Source organism: Mauremys mutica, chromosome 7 (genome assembly GCF_020497125.1).
Source record: "Mauremys mutica isolate MM-2020 ecotype Southern chromosome 7, ASM2049712v1, whole genome shotgun sequence".
In the NCBI taxonomy this organism is placed as follows: domain Eukaryota; kingdom Metazoa; phylum Chordata; order Testudines; family Geoemydidae; genus Mauremys; species Mauremys mutica.
In genome coordinates this window covers 9,933,184-9,951,123 of record NC_059078.1, presented here as the reverse complement: position 1 = coordinate 9,951,123, position 17,940 = coordinate 9,933,184, and the positions used below count along the sequence as shown (strand labels likewise).

At 41.2% G+C, this 17,940-nt stretch overlaps 1 protein-coding gene across 13 annotated transcripts in view; it reads left to right on the top strand.

Moving 5' to 3' along the window:
* The window catches only part of FOXP1 (forkhead box P1), a 498,144-nt gene that overhangs the window by 263,167 nt on the left and 217,037 nt on the right, over window positions 1–17,940 (top strand). Inside the window, exon 9 of one of the 13 annotated variants that reach the window (XM_045023136.1) lies at window positions 9,859–9,982. The exons of the other annotated variants lie outside the window; for them this stretch is intronic. The gene's annotated coding sequence lies outside the window, so the exon portion shown is untranslated. The remainder of the gene's footprint in view (window positions 1–9,858; window positions 9,983–17,940) is intronic. 13 annotated transcript variants of the gene reach the window in all.

Here is a 17,940-nt window from a genome sequence, read left to right as displayed (position 1 = left end):
CAGCTAACTCCTGCATTTAAAACAAGTTCTGGAAGGGGTTCCATCAGCCTGAGGTGATGGTGAGATGATATCGAGTAGTGTATTTGGTCTCTGAGCGTGAGACTGGCAGGAGGAGGAAAGCAAACACTGCAGAGTTTTAACATTTATTTTTAATGTTGACACCATCAACCCACAGCAGAAGGCTTCTTGCACTTTTTAGAAGACAGACTTTGACTTGTGGATCAGGCCAGATAGTTTATTGAAGCAACTGCCTTGTAGCTGGATGCAACAGAGTGGGAGATTAGGCTCTTAAGTAATTTAAACTACTTTTCTCCAGAGTATTCCAGCATTCATAGCTGCCAAAAAATGCCGATATTCTTGCCATCAAAAATTAAGTGTTTGGTCACCTCTGTGTACAGTCTGCTTTGGATCCCCGGCTGCATTGCTAGATGCTGTGTTTTCTTGGGCACATCAACTTCCCAAACTGTCAGGTTCCCAGTCTGCCCAATGGCAGAAATAATAACCCACTTCATAAATAATAGATTTTGTAAAGTGCTATTTGAGTGCATATTATTATTAAGGCTAGTCACTTGCAGGGGTCGGGAATAGAATTTGGAAGTTTCTCTCACAGGCCTGTGTTTAATCCCTTAAGCCTATTTACGCTTGTGAGACCACCACCACCACTGCATATTCTATCTGAAATGGCCTGCAGGTTGTTGCATGTGCCAAAATTCACGCAACATGGGCTTTGCAAATGCTTCCTGCAAATTAGATTAAAATCACCTGAAGTTTGGCCTCCATCAAAATTTCCTGATGTAAAGTTCGTAGAAGGGATTGGCCACAAAAACTTACATGCACATTTTTTTGAAGAAAAGGAAGTTCCCCAATTCTGGCCAGGCTGTAGTCTGGACTCCCATTGCTGTCACTTCTGGAGACAGACCTGCATGTGCACAAAGGCGGAAGACACAATTCTAGAATGTGGGCAGTTCAAACAGAGGTGGAGAGAAGTGGCAGCGAACAAGCGAGCAAAATACTGATTTTTGAGGAGCAAAGTAATTTCTGCCATACTTTGTGGGGAGCTTTAGTGCCTTGCTAGGAGAAAGATATGTTCTTGTACAATTAAAAAGAAACATGGACATTCATAACCCTTGTCTTTCTCCCAAGAGCATGGCAAAATACATGCTCTTGGGAGCGTGCTCTTTGAGGCTTTTAAAATTAAATGGAAACGCATTATAGGGAATAACACTCCATTAGCAACGGCCTGGACTAGATGCCATCTGTAATACTTTGGAGACTTTCTAGTGACTTCAGTGGACTTTAAGTCACACCCATAATGTCTTATGCCTCGGCTAACACCTCCGTAAAATGGGAATAATAGTACTTAACGTAGAAGGATGCAGCAAGTATTAGAGAATGGAAAGTAATGTGTACAGTGTGTGTGTGTGAGAGAGAGAGAGAGAGAAAGTATTCAGGCCATTCGTCTGCTTTTAAGCTGGACTGGCCTGTTTTTGTAAGGTTTGTCTCTATCCTGTACTAACAAAAAACTGGACCTGATTTTGTCCAGTATCACCATGGAGAATGCCATTTTGGAGTTTGCTGCTCCACCCCTGCCGGGATCACACAGGCAGAGGCAGGCCCATGTTATTTCAGAAATTCATGCCACCGAGGGGGAGAGGCATCAGTGGCCACCCTATTATATCAAGGGCGTGATCCCAGCAGGGGTGGAGCAGCACACTGTGCAAAATGGTGTGTGTGTGTGTGTGTGTGTGTGTGTGTGTGTGTGTTTTAATCAGTCACTATGACATCTAGGTGATTTTTTTTGTCTCTCTTTTCTGTCACTGATCCTAAGGCACTGTGGATGCAAGCACATGAGGGCCAAAAGCTGCATGTTTTCGCGTTTGAGGTCGAGGGGGTTGGCATCCAGAACTGAACAGCCTGTTCACGAGGATTCTGTATCTCCTTGATCGCCACGAAAGAGCTTTCTTTAGCCTCTGTAGATCAGTGGAGTAGATAGTGAACTTGGAGGATGCCAGGGGAATCCAGTGGGTGTGCACACAGTGTAGATCCATCGTTGACCCACATAGGAAGAGACATGAGGTTGCCCTCTGCTGCCGTTCCTCCTTCCACTGTAACTGGATGCACGCCAGCTCCCAGGTTTTGCTTGCTTCTGCTCTTGCTTTGCTTGCAAGTTTAGTGTTGGGCTAACTCATCTGCCTAATGAAACTAGCCCCATTCACACAGGATTTTAATATCTATAATATTTCTTTGCCTTTCTGCAGAGGACAGATGGTCCAGTGTTTAAAAAACTAGTTTTGGACACATGAGACCTGGTCTTCACTTTCCAGCTCTGGTACAGATTTCCTGTGTGATCATGGTCTAGTTGCTCTGGGCTTCAGTTCTTCATCTCTATAATGGGAATGACAGTACTTCCCTACCTCACAGGGTGTTGGGAGTAAAAATACATTAAAGAGTGTTGTGCATTCAGATACTATGGTAGTAGAGGTTTCAGAGTAGCAGCCGTGTTAGTCTGTATCCGCAAAAAAAAAACAGGAGTACTTGTGCCACAAGTACTCCTGTTTTTTTTTATGGTAGTAGAGGTACCTTAGAAACAGGAAAACAACAAGGAGTCCGGTGGCACCTTAAAGACTAACAGATTTATATGGGCATAAGCTTTTGTGGGTAAAAAACCTCACTTCTTCAGATGCATCCTTGTTTTTGTGGATACAGACTAACATGGCTATCCCCTGATACTTAGAAACATAGATCTTTATCTAGCAGTTTTACAAAAAGGAATTTTAGACTTTTGACGATTATTTTACATAATGTAGTTTAGGATTGATTGTGTAAGATTTTTATTTTTTTACCCTTTTAGCAGTTATACATTTGACATGGGTTTCTTATCCTAGATGATGATAAGATTTGGCACAGAGAGCATTAATTCCTTTATCAGTTGTTTCCTTTACAGTTGTTCATTTAATTGAGCTCCGCTGTGTATCTTAGAAAACAAGATGCCCTCATTATAGCTCATAGACCTCCCTCTAAGGCTTAGGTAGCATGGTAACCTGTTTAAACGAATAGCACTTTTGTAGGTATTATGCTTGCTTAGTGGTGTGTTGGGTGTTTTGTATTTATTTTTCCAAACGCTGGAAGGAAGCAATAGGAGAACTCTTGCATGCATGATCAGATGTAGCAGCTTTCCAGAAGTTCTTCACTCTGGCTGTTTTCTTTTAAAGCCGTGTTTACTCAAAGAATGTGGTTGAGACAGCTGAATATGTGGCTGCAGTGTAGAGCAATATAAGTTGTATGCCTTGTTATTCCTATTGTTCTGCTTTGACTTGTACAAACAATTTTAATCCCAAAATAAGAGATCATATGGTCTCTGATGTCTGCTTTGCACAGTCAGATTCAGTGTGCACATTATCTTACCATTGCACAGCCTGACGCTGAATATTCTGTTCTTCTTTTTGGTCCTTAAATTTGGTATATTGTTTTCTCTCTCAAATCTCCTAAGCAGGAAGCCTATGCATCAGCTGTGCTGTATTCAGCAACAAGAACACCTGTCTAACCAGGCACCTGCATGTAGATGGAGATGGTCTAATAATATATTTAACTACAGATTTCAGACATGAACACAGGAGCCCCACAGTTCTGGCCATATAAGGAACAACACAGGCTATAATACTGACTGTGCACGCTGCTCGATGTTTGGCAGCAAAGAGCTAATTTTCATAAGCATAGAATAGCTTCCACCTAGCACAGTTGTGTCCAGATCCTCCAGTCCGAGGGCCGAACATGCTCTTTCAAAGAGGTCAAAGGGGCACAATTCTGTAAAGTGATTGGAAACCACTCTAAGTGTTCAGCTCCTGAGGCAGGGAGTATATCAAGGGTAGAAAGAGGGAGTGCCTGAAACACATTATGATCACAGCTGGCATATGGTCCCTAAAGGGCCCTTGTTAGCTGGTGCAAATTAGAGCAGCCCCCAGGCTGCTATACCCTGGGCTGAGGCTGAGAATCAGGTTGTTAGTTCTGAGTTGCTCCTCTTCTTTCCCTCTTCTAGACTGCCATGGGTGACTGTGCATGGAAGTGAGCTATCCTTTCGCTGTCCCTGATCATAGTATAGTGCCAAGCAATACAGTTCCTACCTGACCCTGCCTGACGTTCCCGCAGCCCAGCAGGAAAGCAGGCAGTGGGGCAAGAACTGTCTTCTCTCACCTGTGCAGTACAGGAGCCAGGCAGCAGGGGAACAGCTACAGCAGGAGGAGGACGGCAACAGCTCAGAGTATTCCTCTGGCTCACGTCAGAGTGGCACCTGGGGATGCAGCAGATTTAGTAATACCGCATACGTCCTCCCCACAGAAAATTCAGAAACGTTCTTTTTGACACAGTTGCCCCTGGAAGGCCACAGAGTAGAGCCTGGAAGCTACAAGTTGGCCATTAGGCTACAGGTTGGACACCCTGGATTTTGGAGAGGTCATTTTGTTTCCTTAAACAGTATAGGAAAGTTACCTCAGCACAGTTTGGTTATGCTTGCAGCTGCTGCTGGTGCTATTGCTACTCTAGCATTAACGGTGTTCTCTCTAGGTCTTCACATACTAATGGGAAAGAAATAAGGGCCTAGTTTTCAGAGGGCCTTCCTTTCGGTGGCTACATTTTTATCTGACTCATTGCACATGCAATTACTGCAGTTCTGTCCCTAATCACAGAAATAGTACAGATTGGGCATACACATTTTTTTGAATGAGTGGTAAAGAAAATGCATCAAAATTTAAAAAATTTGTAGAGTATCGTGAAACCTAGTAATTTCCAGAAAGAAGCTACAGCTGAAAAAATCCTGAAAATAATCTGTGGGTGTTTTGCAGAACTTTATTCTCTCTCTGATGTTAAGGCAGTTTTATTAGAGCCTGTTGCTGTATATGTGTGTGTGTGTGTGTGTGTTCGCATACATTGTACATGCCCCTGTAAAACATCTAATACATGCGTATTGTCCCAGCCACACCCTGACACCTAGTTATGTCAACACTGACACCCCAGGTTATGTCAACACTGGGAGACTGAATATGTTTCCATTAAAGCCAATCTAATGCACACCTCTCATTACGAGTTATGGGCCGGATTCTTCAGAGGGATTGGACACTCGCAATTGTGGGTGCTCAGCATTTCTGCAAATCACCCTGTTAAGAAGTTGGTGGTTAGAGTTTTGTTTAATAGGAAAATGCATTATTCCACCCACTTCTCCAGAAACCACTGAAGAGATTTTTGTTGAGCTTTCCATGTACAGTATAAACAAACATTGGAGCAAGCGTGAGAGCGAGTGCATGTTTCAGTGCCGTGAGTGTTTAAAAATAGAGTGTCCAAATGGAAATGGTTTTGCAACCTTAACTTTAGTGAGCAACCTGTTTGCAAAAAGAAAAGACATGGAAGTGTTGGAGGCCAAAGTGCTTTGTTTATCCGTAGAACAAGAGTAATAGCTTTGCAGGGTTCCCCACCCAGTTCTGCCAGTGTGTCTCAACTCTGACCTGAGCGAGCACCTGTAGGGGTGGAGACCAGACAACTCTCTCATGTTCATTCAGGAACCTTTCTGTTAACTTCAGTGGGGGTTGGATTAGGCCCATAGCCCTTGCATTTCTGCCATGATGCACCACAAAGCTATCAATTCTATTTATGATGGAGGTACCTATGATATGAAACTGCCAAACTCCTTTTGCATAGGCTGTTAAAATGGCCATCATCCAATAACTTCAGGTCACTACCTAGCTGGCTGGATATGTAGGTGAAAGGTTCCATGTCCCATGATCAACCTTCTAAGCCAGGGATAGTTGATAGGCGGTCTGTGGGTCAAATGGGACCACCAGACTCTTATGAACAGATCCCAAAATCTTTCTTTTCTTTCTTTCTTTCTTTCTTTATCATTTTTGTTGTTGTTTTTATTTTCTTCTCTGGAGTCTGGACCTTGACTACACCTTGACCAAGAAATTTGGACCTTGACCAAAAAATAAAAATAAAAATTGACTACCCCTGTCCTAAGCTATCCAGCGCCCCACACAAATGCTACCTGTTACACACATGTTGTTTTCAAAATCTCAGACTTGGGTTAAGAGTATGAGAAATGTTAACATAATTTCTTATAAAATAACATCTAGCGATGTTGAATGCATGGAAATAAAAAGCAGATTTCTCTTCTCAGACTCATTTGCATCTTTACGTTATAAATGGTGGTTTCCTTTCCAATAAATGGGTACAGCATCTGATTTGTTTGATATCATGGCTACATTTGTGTAGTTGCATTCCTCTTTGCCCTTCAGTTGACAAATTTTTCTTGTTCTATAAATATAGAATTGTAAACAAGAGCTAATCCTTAGCAACAACCTGGAAAGTTAACATTTCTCTCCAGCTCCTATTATAATTAATTCAGACACTCTGAATATGATGTGATTTATACACAGTATTCATAAGGCCAGTAGGTACTAATATCTTGTTAGAGAACTGAGAAAAGAACACTCTTTTGTGTTACAACATAATTGCACCACATTTTCTTTCGTAAGAAGATGTTTAAAGATGCTTTTTACTTTACATTTGCAAAATGGAAGGTTTTTGCTGTTGCTTTTACATTTGGGTCTTAAATGTGTTTTCCCTCCTGTAACAGTCAACATTGTCAAAACATTTTGCAAAGTATGTTTAAATAATGGAAAGAATTATGGGTTAAGACCATCGTTTATATTAATTTAAATCTCACTGTAGTAGGTGAATTTGCAAGATGCTTCTAGTTCATTGTAGAAGTTGCTTACAATAAAGAGACATCTTCAGTTCTTATTTTCTGAACAGACAAGGCATAGAGATTACACAGTACCTGAAAGAGTGAAACCATTATGTTGAATTTTGTTTAAACGCATCTTGACTAAGTCTTCATATTAGGGATCCTAATTTATTTTATTTTATTTACATTTGTTCAGGGAATGTTGTTATACTGTAAATCTATGTAAGCCATATACATGTGAATTCTGCAACTCCCAAAAGGGTATGATTAAAATATTATAGATGTGGCAAACCAAAATACAAAAGAAAGTTTACATTTAGGTTTTCTTTGTATTTGTACTCAAGTTTTGTAATACCTTGGTATCGTGGTCAGCATTCCCATAAAAATACGGTGTTATATGAAATGATACAATCTGTGAAGCATTTCCCATTATGTAGACACCATGTCTTTAAATTATAGCAATTTCTTAAGATTTTAAAACAAAATGAGCTCTTAGAAGTGTGATTAATAGCAGGGAATGAGGCTAACACTGGGTCATCAGTAGCACTCCATTACAAAAAAGGTTGGACTAATAAAAGCATCCATCTATTTGACCAATAAAGCATATGAATGATATGCTTGTAGTTTTTATCATACAGTAGTTATTTTGTACTGAATAAGCTGTGATTTTTACGTGCTGGAAAAGGAGCATCGATAGGCAGCTCAGTTGAGGTGAATAGGATGTGTGAGTGCAGAAACACAAGGACTTATACATGGTGTCTGATATTGGTGATGATTTCAGATTGTGGGCTCCAAATTTTGGAAGCAAATATGAAGTATCTGAATATCTTGTTAACCGCTTCCCCCCTGCATATTTGTTCTGTGAGGCTGGACTGTGATCACTCACAGGGAGGGGAGAAGGGATGGTATTGTGTGTGCAATCATTAGTTCAGTCTCCGGTGACCCAGACTTCAAAAAATTATTCTTTTGAGGAGAAAGAGATGGACCAGCACTTGCATTTTCCTGGAGTGCTGACTCCTGTTCTCCCACCTGGTTCACACCTTTTATCCAGCTGGGTCTATAGCAGATGTGGGAGTGTGGCACAGAGAGACCAAGTGACTTAAAGATAATAATAATTGGAGATATACCTATCTCATAGAACTGGAAGGGACCTTGAAAGGTCATTGAGTCCAGCCCCCTGTCTTCACTAGCAGGACCAAGTACTGATTTTTGCCCCAGATCCCTAAGTGGCCTCCTCAAGGATTGAACTCACAACCCTGGGTTTAGCAGGCCAATGCTCAAACCACTGAGCTATCCCTCCCCCTATGACTTGCTGAAGGTCATGCAGAATGTCAGTGGCAAAATAAAGAATTGAGCCTGGGTCTCCTGAATCCCAGACGAACACCCTAAGCACTAGATCATCTTTCACAATCTTCATGCCTTTCTTGAAATCCAGGCCCAGGTCACAGCAGTTGTGGAAAGCTCTGTTGGGATGACTACTGCGTCTAACTTCTTGTGAGGCCTGGGGGTGAGAGATGGGAGTGGAAAATACATTTCCCTGGTTCAGGGAAGCCCTGGAACCACAAGATTTGAATAATGTACCAAATGTCAGAAAATATCAGATCTTGGAGGTTCCTTCCCCTGCAACAGGTGGGGCGTGTTGGGTCTCAGCGGAACTCCTGTTGGGCGGTGCAGAGAGGTAGTTGAGGGCTTGAAGTTTCTATCCCGATGAGCAAGAGTTAGGAGAAAATGTTGGGCCAAAAGCCCTTTTTGGGTTTAAAAAAAAAAATGTAGGTGGGGAATCCTCAGTAATGTGAGACTGGTAATGGGAGGCCAGAGCAAGGGAGTTGAGGATAGAAGAAGGAAGAGGGAGGAGGAATGGAACATACTGTGCTGCATCAGTAGTGAGCCATAGTGTACATATATGTAAACACAGACACCCCTTTTGCTTGGCAGGGATTATGTTGTACAGTAAGAAACCTGAATTGTTGTTCCTGCTTTCCTTGCATTTTTTTAAAGGAAATATATTTTTTTTCATTTTGAACTCCTACCTTTAGTATTTGCAGGTTGTTGATTTAAATACATCTTGTGACCTCGGTTGTCCTGCATATTGACAAGATGTAGATTTTTACCTCTGTCTGCAGGATTAAAGATTATGATCTTCAGTTTCTATTCCAAAAATTAGCAGGTTAGCTAATATCATCACTCACTGATTTTTTTTTAAGATAAAATAAACCTGAAGCAGATTATGCCAGTGAAGGCCCTTCTTTAAACTGCTTCAGGATTACACCTGAACTGATATTGCTCCTTTTTCACCTTAATTTTTTGACAGACATGTGAAAGTGTATTTCCTCGTCTGGCAGGTTCCCTTAGCTAACGATTCCAAAGGTGTTTTTCTCTTTTTGTTTTGTATTTTTTTTATCCCAAATCCAGCAAAGAGTTAACAAGATTTCACTTGATTTGATGGTTTATATGATGAGTAATGCAAAAGTTGGTAACAACAAATTGTTGTTTATAAGCAAACATGGCACTGTGTAAACAAGAAGGCCTGGTCCCCAACTGGTTTGATTTCATGGTGGTCAGCAGCTGATCTATGTAACATACAACCTTTCTGCTTCTCTAAATGTCAGAAGAATGACTGTTTGTTTGTCTTGAGTTCTTCCCAGCTGTTTACTCTGTAATGCATTTGCCTCAACCTTGATTCCCTGAGAGTGGCCCCTTTCTCCTCCCTGCTCTGTTTACATTAGTCCTGCCCCGAGTGTCACCTATGAAATCTGTTGATTATTCCACCTGGTTAATGTTAAATTGCTCTTGCAAGATGATGTGTTTGTTCATAAACACAAATGCCGGGCCCCTTGTTTACTGTACCCATGGCAGCAATCAGTTATTAAACAAATATTGCTTTGTTTGCGGGTGTGAGCAGCAGTTTATCCTGCAAGGTCTGGAAAAAAAAAAACTTTAAATGCTGGGATTTTGATAAAGGAGAAAAGGGGAACTTGTCCCTGGAATGTGGTTGAAACTGACTTAGGTTTGCTTTTCTTATCTTTAACTTGGATGAAGGGGCTAGAAAGATTAGCAAGTTGTTTGGTTTTTCCAAGAGATTTCCTTAGTGTAATGATATCTATCCAGTTGTTTGCTTTTTTCAGAAGGGAGAGAGCACTCCTGCAAGGCGACTAGCACAGTAATAGAGCATCTGATGGCTAGAAAATTCTGTGTGGAACAAACAAGGACTTAGAAGGTCTAGGACAAAGGGATAGGGCTATGAACAAGGTAATCACCAAAATGTACGGCGTTTGAATTGTGTACCACAGTTGGTTATATTTTTTTCTTACCTTTTTAATCAGCTATGTTTCTAATTGATGCATCTGCACTCTATGAAGTTTGAAAAGGAAAACGTTTAACTTTTATTTCTAAAGCCATCTGAGGAAATCCTCTGATTTGAAAGCAGGGCAAACTGAATGAAGAGAAAATACTAAATTAAAAACTGTGCTCAGTCTTTCTTCTTTTGCGCATGACATTATAGAACTGCTTTTGCTCTTTCTGCTTATAAATGAAACAGCATTTACATCTGCTAATTCTGGAGCCTGGCTATTTGCACTTTACTTTCTGAGAGTCCTCATTAGATAATTTGTGCTTCTGCATTGTTTTGCAAACAAGCAAGAAAAACAAGCTCACGCCATCCTTGTTTTTCAGAATTATTGTTTGTTATTGTTTCTGAATATGGCTTTGGTTTTTAATGCCAGACAGGACCTGTGAGCATTAGCTGTAAGTTGTCAGGACTGTGCATGCAAAGTGACCTTGAGAAAAAAAAGATAGCTCTTTTATATGAAGAAGGGTCTATTACTTTGTATTTGAGGCTAGCTATTAAAAAATACATGTATTTAATATATATTTATAGGGCACTTGTGAAGGCTAAAATTAAATAATTGTCTCTATTGTCCCTGGGAAAAGCAAGCAACAAAACTTGCACAAAATTCTGATAGATTGTATTCACTAACTTGCACTAACGATCCAAACATATTGTTCGTTTTGGCCGGTAGAGCGATTATGGCTTTGAGGTGAAGTGAAAGGTACTTGAAGTGTGTAACCTAACAAGCCAGTCACTAATTGACCAGCACTACTATGATAAATCAAACCCTCTCTCTATTAAACTAAGTGAAAATGTTGAAATGATAAACTATATTGTGCAGTGGTGTTACAAAGCAGCACCTGACTGTTGAAGGGATTTTAAGTACTGCAGAGTGATAGAGAAGCTAAAAATGCCTTAATGAGAGAGGGGATTTATAATTAAACCCCAATGAACCCTTGGTCTCTCCGAGGTTTGGAATCGCCCCATCGCACCTCAGTGGCAAGGTAAATCTGCCCTGCTATGAATTTGCTAAACACAAAGCAGGCCTTGTATTTAATGCTCTTTAATATTCCATTGATCTGTGTGTCCATATCGGAGCCGATGCTGCCAGGATGGAGTTGAATGCATATGAACTAATCTCAACCCTTGAGTTAGCACTCACTTCATCCTTAGCACACAATTGTGTGAATACAACGGGCCTATTGGTGTGTATTGGGGTGGGGAGAACAGGTAGGTAGCTTGTGTTGTATGTCCATGCGTGAGTGTGAGACAGGAGGTAGGGATGGAAATAGGTCTATTTAGAGTCTCCCCTACCATTCTCAGCATGGCAGCCCTAAAACTGTGCGTATGCTCCCTTAAGGACGTGAATTTCTGTAAAGCATGTAATGCCCAGATCAGAGTCCTGGTAATAGAGTTCACTGCACCCTGGCTGGAAATACAGTAGTGTTCTCAGCCGCTAGTCCATTACTATGCAGTGTGCCATTCATTTCAAAAGAAATGAAAAGCCCCTTTCCATCTAGTAGTACTATGATGATTTCTGTCAGGCCTGAAGGTTTGAAAAAAGTCTCCCGAAATGGAAGGGAATGAGCTCTGCTCCATGGAGCTCACAAACATGCTGTAGGGAATGGTAACAAAACAGTAGGGAAGGAGGTAAGGAATAGAAGACTAGGTAACAGTAAGTTTACTTGAGTACTCCGTGAGAGCAAATAGATGTCATGATGGAGTAAACTGGGATGCATGTTGTGAAACGGGTGTTGTATTTGCCAGTTGGTATGACGTGGTTCCGCTTTATAGTTCGAGATAATCGAGGCACGACTTTCATTTTGAATATGTAGATTAATAATTGCCAAACCAAGAAGAGCAGGGTTGCTGTATTTATTAAGTATATGCATGTATATTATTATAGAATACATACTATTATATGTATTTATTATGTGAGACTAGACTGGGCATGGCTCCTGGATGGGTATGCAAGGAATGGTGAGGATGCAGATGCCTACCCCTGGAAAAAGCTGATTTCTCTGTTCTCTATCTGGAATGTAGGGTCTGTAACCAATATTGATAAGGTGAGGTAGACTTGGGTTAGCCAATTCCTAGTGAAGTGGTGGGTGCAGGCAGTTTCTTTTGTGGACTATATTTGAGTGGTCTGTGGCTTATGCTGTCAAGGCAGTTGTACCTCTCTGGTTTAGTGGGTTATGGGCCAGTAACCTTCATGTTGATGGAGTTGGTACAGTTTGCAGCAGAGAGAGTGTCCGGGTCAGGTCTCCTGCGAAGCTGTTCCTCTTTGCACCTGTGGAACTTGTGGGATGCACGCAACTATAATAATATAATATGGAGATATACCTATCTCATAGATCTGGAAGGGACCTTGAAAGGTCATCAAGTCCAGTCCCCTGCCTTCACAGCAGGACCAAGTACCGTCCCTGACAGATTTTTGCCCCAGATCCCTAAATGGCCCCCTCAACCCTGGGTTTAGCAGGCCAATGCTCAAACCACTGAGCTATCCCTCCCTCCCCGGCCGCAGCCCTCAAAATTGAAGTCTTTACTGAGATTTTGTTTAGCACTCAGAGGTTCGTGTTCTCAGCTATCTGTCTGATGTGGTTCAACACACCTTTGGACACTAGTTCTTCCAGAGGATTAGTGAATGCCACAGAGCTAATGGCACCTCCTTATGTCCATTTGTTAGTTACTTTCCCTGAAGCTGTAAGATAATGTCACCCTCTTCTTGATTTCTCACTGTGTCCTGTAGTTGCTTTTTCTGCTACACTCTCTTCTTTGTCCCCCTTGGCAGAACTGACTTAACCCTGGGTAACTTAAATTACCATTTAGAGAGAGAAGTTAAATGGCTTGCTTAAGGACACACAGTGAGTCAGAGTTGGCACAACTAGGAGTGGAACCCTGGAGTCCTGACTACCACTCCTCTCTTCTAACTACTACTTCCCTGAAGTTTCGGTGTATGTAAAAGATTAGCCATTGTCTCCTCTTGACTTTACTGGCTCTAAATTACCTCATTCCTCAGTGGCCGTAAAGGCTGTTCGGAAATGGTAAGCCGTTCTAGTCATTTAGTCAAAAAAGCGAGAAAGGTGTTGTGTTCATGTATATAAGTAAGAAAATAAAAATACATGGGTGGATAAGCAGGAGCCAGTAAAGTAGCTACTCAAGAGACATGAGGGTGACAATGGACTGGGGAGCCTAGTGTAAGATCAAGCTAGTTAAAGTTCATCTTCCTACAAGAGTGACAGGTTTGATCTCTGGGAAGGGACTGCGGCAACAGGGATCACAGCTGTGTCCTTATTCAGTTGGCCAAGGTGATGCGCTCCGGCACTTCTAGAAAGCACCAATTGTTACCTTCCAGGCGGAATGCAATTATCCCTTCGCTTTCCCTCCCCTTCATTTGTTATCTCTCCTCCCAATCTCTCTCCATCATGGAGCAGTGCTTTCTCTTCAGCCAAGAGGGTAGAGGAGGTGAACGGCCCCCTTGTGAAACAGATGCCAGTGCCATTCTGTGGATCAGCTAGCAGGGATGTTCTCAGAGCAGCGTGATTTGTCTCCTGTCCCCAGGGAGACTCAGCGTATCACCTCTACGATACGCTCAACCTCCACCGACCCAAGGCTTGGGATGAGTCTAGTTCAGAGCCTGGAACTCCCAGATGACAGCATGAGAAGCGGTCTTTGTGTCAGGAGGCCAGCCTCCGAATGTGCTGTGGATAATTCCATTCCTTCTGGACCCTTTATTCCCAAGTACTAAATGAAATTTTCAGATTTTAGATCTGTCTAGACATATACAGTGCACGATAAAGTTGATAATACATTAATCATTTTTAACAACAGGTAATATGCATAATTTATGGTGTTACAGTGCTATCTTTTTTGATATTTATGATGGATAATGCTCAGTTTTTGCCCTCATATTACTGCTTTAAATTATACCACAAGAAAATTAATGAGAAAGTAGATTTATGGGTTTCATTTGTTTGTCAATTCGGAAATTAATTGGGTGTTAATTTTAGCCGTCCCTCATCAGACCAGGTCTTTAGTATGTGTGCATTACTTTGCATTCATTGAAGCCTACCTCCCATTTACAGTGGGTCACTAGCTTTGCATACATTAAAATAGCCCTCAGGCACATTCTCTTGATTACTTTTTGAACTGCCATGCATTAGAAAATTTACGCCTTTCTGTTATAATTATGAAAATTCAGTATAGGAAGATGTGCTTGCATAGCAGCGAGTACACATTCTTACTCTGTTGTGTAAGATCCTATACCAAGCTCAGTACATTTTTGTTTTAATCCTGGAATATAGAATTCTTGTCCATCTTTATTGGAAGGTTTTCAACCTTTGAAATTTCATGGATCCATTTTAATTCAATGAATTCTTCCTTTAGCTTAGGAAATATCAAAGGATTTCCTCCCCCCCACACTCTCTCTCTTTCTTTGTTTCCTCTTTTCACACTTCCAGTGTGTGCTTGCTCTTCTTCTACCTCAGTGTTGGGTAATACACTATAGCAAGAAACCACTATTCAGAGACATGACTCAGCATCACCTTTTTAGGAGGGTGGAACCTCATAGCATTTCTCACCAGCTCTATTGATTCTCAAAGATCGGTTGTAATCCTTTTTTTTTAATCAAATCCCTTCTTTTCCTCCTCCTGCAAAACTCAGCAGCCAATAGTATCGTATATGCAACAGTGAATGACCCTCCAAAGGGCTAGATTTATCCAAAACATCCCCAAATGTAATCAAACCCCTGGGATATGGAAATTGAAACTTTATCATACGATTTCTAGCATTTCTTGGCTCGAGTTGAGGCAGAAATACTACTAAATCAATTTTTGGCAATATTTAGATGATTTTTCCAGGTCCACCTGAAACTAGCAAGTGCAAGGTTGTCAGTTTTCTTTATTTTTAATGACAAGGCCCTTTTGAGCCTCGTGAAGGTTTCAGTTACTCTCTGGCTTGCTTAATTTCTGCTGAAGGTTTGGGTTGGTTCTTATTTTGCTGCACCAGTTTTCCCATCTTTAATCTCTATTTCGAATGCCACCTTTCAAAAAAAATGCAATGCAGGCTGGCTGCTAAAGGCTTTAAAAACACAGCAGGTAGCCATCAAGAATAACGTACACTTATGTTTTTGAAAACTGAACAGCAGTCTGGGTAGTTTGATGATGATTTGCTTTGGTTAAGTCATACAGTGTATTGGGACAGCACTCTCCGTCAGTTTTCTTAATCACAAAGGCATTCCTAAAGGCAGTCACTGGCCTGGTGTTCAATATTTTGGACTCTTCTCTCCAGCAGAATTTCAGATGGCCAGCAGCCATCAAGCAGCCTGTTCAGAAGCTGTTTGTTCCATACTTAATTAGTAACGGGGTCTATTTTAGTGAATGAACAGCTGCATGTCTGCAGTGCCTCCACCACCAGATCAAACACTTACTCTTCACAGGATTCTCTATCTCCACAAGTGAATCCATATTCTTTTACTCAACTGATGGGTGGCAGGATGATGTATTGCTTCCCTGCCACTAGCCAGCTTAGAGATCTAGGGACAGCTAGGGTGACCAGATGTCCCGATTTTATAGGGACAGTCCTGTTTTTTGGGTCTTTCTTTTATAGGCTCCTATTACCTCGCACCCCCCTCTCCCGATTTTTCACATTTGCTGTCTGGTCACCCTAGGGACAGCTCATCAGCTGTTGGAAATTCTATGATCATTTAAATTTGCTAGGGATCCACACCCTGATTTAGAAATATGTTCATAGAGAAGTGGATGGATTTAGGAGACTAGTGATGGGAATGGAAGTCTTTCACCTCCAGCTCACTAGTTCCCATCCATCCCCGGGGGTTCAGTGGTTCTCAAAAATTACCATCCGATATCTTATAGATGGCACACTAGGAAATGCGTTTCTCAATTTTAGGGGTGGTTTCTAAACAAGGCAGGCATGTGACACAACGTGTGGAGGCTTGTTCTGCCGCTGCCCTGCTTTTTTGTACCTTGATTTCTCCATCTAGTGCTGTTCATGTAGAACTTATCTTGAGCATTTATCTTTTCAAGGGGCAAACCCGCCCCATGCTGTTCCGTGTGTCTGCTTTTTCATGTATGGTTTCAAAATATTTATCCTTTTCCAGAGTGGTTCAGGAGAGGCTTCCAAAAGAGTTTGGAGCTTTATTTCTCTTCTTAAAATTGCAAAGCAAATGTATTCCTTGCTGGCAACGAAGGGTTAAAACTCGTTGGATTTTAATGGCCGTCTGGTTGGATCGCATGCCTGCTGGTGTTTGAGAATTTGGGAGTAGACCCTGCCATTTAATCACTTACCGAAAACTGATTTTGCCATTAACTGTTGTCTCCACAGAAGTAGAAATATATTTTATAAATCTGTGTTTAGTTTAATTTACACATCCTTTCATGACTGGGCCAAGTTCTTTAAGGGCATTTATTCTGCTTCATATAAATAATTGATCAGCCAAGTTAATTTACTTCTGCCTGACTTGGTCAACCTTAATTAACTGCCCTGAAATAAAGACTGAACTTTTTGTTAGCTTAAAATCTTTACAAGTGTGAAAAAGACAGGCTTTATGATAAAATTTGGTGCATTGATGCTGTTGCCGGGGAGGGAAATGTTGAATGTTGTATATTTGCACTGCTGCAGTAGTTATATATTTGTTAAAACTTCCAAATAACACTAACCAAAATAAAATCATGAGTTTTGTGTAAAGCTCTTACATGCATAGGTTGGGTTCAGTATACATGGCCTAGACTGATGCTGGAAGCATTCAGAGGGAGAATTTCAGAGGCACAATGGGCAGCTAGGCACCCAAGGCCAGATTTTTTGATGGTGTTTAAGCACCGGAATTTTCAAACGCTCCGCTCTGAAATATTGTGCAAAATTAAAAGAAAAAAATGGAATAAATAAAACCTGTGAGCGGACAGCCTATCCTCTGCTATAAAAGCATGTTCTCTGTTCCAGCATTACTTTGCTTTGTACTTTCGTGAGACTTCTAGCTACACAATTAAATGTATTCACTTACAAAATAGTATTTTGCATACCATGCAACTTTATGCACAGAACTGTGTTTAATTTATCCTTGTGCATAGAAATGATCGAAATCGCTTGTCTTCATAAAGCATCGCTCTCCTTCTATCGTTGGATTAATTAGGGTTGTATTTAGAAGAAAGTTTGCTTTTTGTGATACTGGGCATAAAGGAGCAACAGCTCATCTCCCACACGGTAGAATCCTAATTCATGCTTCAAACCTTGCTTGGGCTCCTTCCTTCCTTCCAATGTGACTGATAGGCTTTGGGAGCAAACAGCATTCTCAATAGCCTGGAACAAGAAGGCGTGCTTCTTCCATGCCCATCTTTAAAAGATTGTCTCACCCACCCTCGGGGAACATCAGGCTGACTTATTTGGGCATTCTCAAAAAGACCAAAAATATCCACTGTGTGGGAGGGGCTCAAATAGGCTGCGCTCCCTGCTGTGACCCCTAATGATTGCAGTGTATTGTGATTATTTATCTCAAGTCACATGCAGACTGTAGCTAAGGAGCAAAGTGGTTTATCTTCTCTGCCCCTATACACATCTTATCTGGAGGAGGAGTTTTGGCAATGTCTGTTTGTTTTTTGTACTGTTGTCCAGCCAGGGTTATATTTAGAGTTGGTAGACAGAAGTGAGCAATTTTTAAAAATAATTTGCACAGAGGTTGTAACAATTTTCATTTTTTTTTCATTTGTTACAAGGTCATTTTTTAAAGAGTTCTGAGTCTGTAGAATTATGTTTTCTGTTAAATTTGTAAGGCCCAAACTAGTCCAGTCATTGTCTTTTTTCCTTTGTTGAGGATCCTTATCCACAATGGCTTCTGCTAATTCTCTCCTGACCCTAGGAGGTAGGC